Raw genomic sequence first — 2,498 nt, forward strand, 5'->3', positions numbered from 1 at the left:
CACACACACACACACACACACACACACACACACATACACACAAGCACACACACTCAAATAAAATAAATGAAAAAAAAAAAAAGCCAGGCTCAGTTGTGATTGTTTGGAACCCCAACCCTGGGGAGGGAGGACCCCTGGAGCACTCACTGGCCAGCCAGTCTAGCTGAATCTTGGAACTTGAGGTGAGGTCCAATGAGAGACCACGTTTCAAAGACTAAGATGGAGAGCAATTGAGGAAGATGCTTGACAAACTGTGACCTCCATAATATTGTATGTGCATGTATGCCCTCACATATCTGTCACACACACACACACACACACACACACACACACACACACACACACACACACAAGCTTGCATGCATGCACACACAGCCTGAAATTTTTACCTGGATATAGGCAGGAATCACATGTCTATCAGTTGTTGCTCAGATGACTGGAGATTCATTTCCTAAGTCTCTACAAATCTACAAAGAGAATTATGGAGGGGGTCAGGGGGCAGGGGAGGGTCCAAAGAAGCGAGTCTCAGACCACGTGGAGCACCTGTGCTGAAGCCTCAGGCTCCCCTTTACTTCAAAGTCACTGGAAGCAGATGTCACTAAAGCTGTTGATGCTGAGGAACTGAGTTCATCGTCCGCTCTGCCCTTTCAAGTCTGTCTTAGACAATGACCTCCACGTGCCCTTCTGTTTATTAAAGGCATAACTGGAAGCAAAGAGGCGAACTGGAAGCCAGTCATCCACCTCTCATATATCTTAGAAAGCGTCATGCAGGCCGAAGGGCTGCTCCTCAGGGGGGCATTGTCTCTGTGCCACCCAGAGCCCCAATATCAGGCATCAGGATGCAGGGTGGGGTGGGTGGGGTCCCTTCCCTTCAGTTTCTCACCAAGATCTGGTCTGCCAAGCAAAGACAGGGACAGAACCCCAGGTTGGCAGTTAGCACAAAGAGTCAGTTCACAAACTCATTTGGTCATCCTCCTAGCACAGACTCCAGGCTGGACTCATGTCACAGAGTGGTTTGTTTACTTCTCAGCCCTGAGGCTCTAGACACACTTCTCAAAAATAACAGACTCTCGGGGCCTGGTGCTTTTAGACACTGGAGAATGGTAACAGTAACAACATGTCGAGGGAACCCTTTTCCACCCCGACGCTTCCCTGCACACATTTACCCTCCCCCACTGTCTGTCTTATGGACTATTGCTATTTTGTTAGTTGCTTAATTTCTGTTTTTAAATCTGTTTAAAAATGTTTCTCTGTTCTCCCAGAACCCTGACTTGTAAACGTCTTCCTATCTGCCTTGTGTTCTTCTCCAATTACAGACCCTAATGCTGCTTCCCTTGCCTAACAGGAAACAAAGATTGGCATGCACTTCCGTTTGCCAGCCAGGGTGCACCTGGCCAGCAGGCGCGTCTGTGCGGTACTGCATATTACCGTTAATATTATTTAACTGTTGCCAGGAGAGTCAGAGAGAAAGGCAAGGCATCCCTCACAGCACACAACCCACAGTGCCACACGGATGCTTGGCATCAACCCCAACTCTTTACTCTGTTCATCTGGAACAGGAATTGTTCTCTCCCTCTCCCTCTCCCTCTCCCTCTCCCTCTCCCTCTCCCTCTCCCTCTCCCTCTCCCTCTCCCTCTCCCTCTCCCTCTCCCTCTCCCTCTCCCTCTCCCTCTCCCTCTCCCTCTCCCTCTCCCTCTCCCTCTCCCTCTCCCTCTCCCTCTCCCTCTCCCTCTCCCTCTCCCTCTCCCTCTCCCTCTCCCTCTCCCTCTCCCTCTCCCTCTCCCTCTCCCTCTCCCTCTCCCTCTCCCTCTCCCTCTCCCTCTCCCTCTCCCTCTCCCTCTCCCTCTCCCTCTCCCTCTCCCTCTCCCTCTCCCTCTCCCTCTCCCTCTCCCTCTCCCTCTCCCTCTCCCTCTCCCTCTCCCTCTCCCTCTCCCTCTCCCTCTCCCTCTCCCTCTCCCTCTCCCTCTCCCTCTCCCTCTCCCTCTCCCTCTCCCTCTCCCTCTCCCTCTCCCTCTCCCTCTATGTAGCCCTACCTACCCTTAGTTACACCCCACACCCCACATACACCATCTCTTTTTGATGCCTTCCTTGCTGCAGATGGTGTGCTGTGCATATCTCTTAGGTTTGAATTCTGGCTCTTGTCATGGGTCCTTATCCCGTGTTCTTCTGGGAGATGGATGTATCCCCTCTTCACTGTTACCAACACTGAATGTTACTGTGTGGTAGACATTAATGAGTTAAAAAACAATATCGACTTCTTTCTGTCATCAAAATTTGTTATAGCTTTTTATATCTCCTTGGTGACTAGTCTATAATATGATAATAGAGCACACCGGCCTCCATAGTAGATGCTCAGTAAACTCCTGAAATTTTTAATTTTCCTCTGGTTGTGGTGGCACACACAAAGCTGTTGAGTGAGATCACTATTAGTCTGAGGCTAGCCTGAGCTACACAGTGGAACCCTGTTTTAAACAAAGACACCATTTCAGTTGCCCCCT

The sequence above is a fragment of the Mus pahari genome, chromosome 9 (assembly GCF_900095145.1).
Source record: "Mus pahari chromosome 9, PAHARI_EIJ_v1.1, whole genome shotgun sequence".
Classification (NCBI taxonomy): Eukaryota; Metazoa; Chordata; class Mammalia; order Rodentia; family Muridae; genus Mus; species Mus pahari.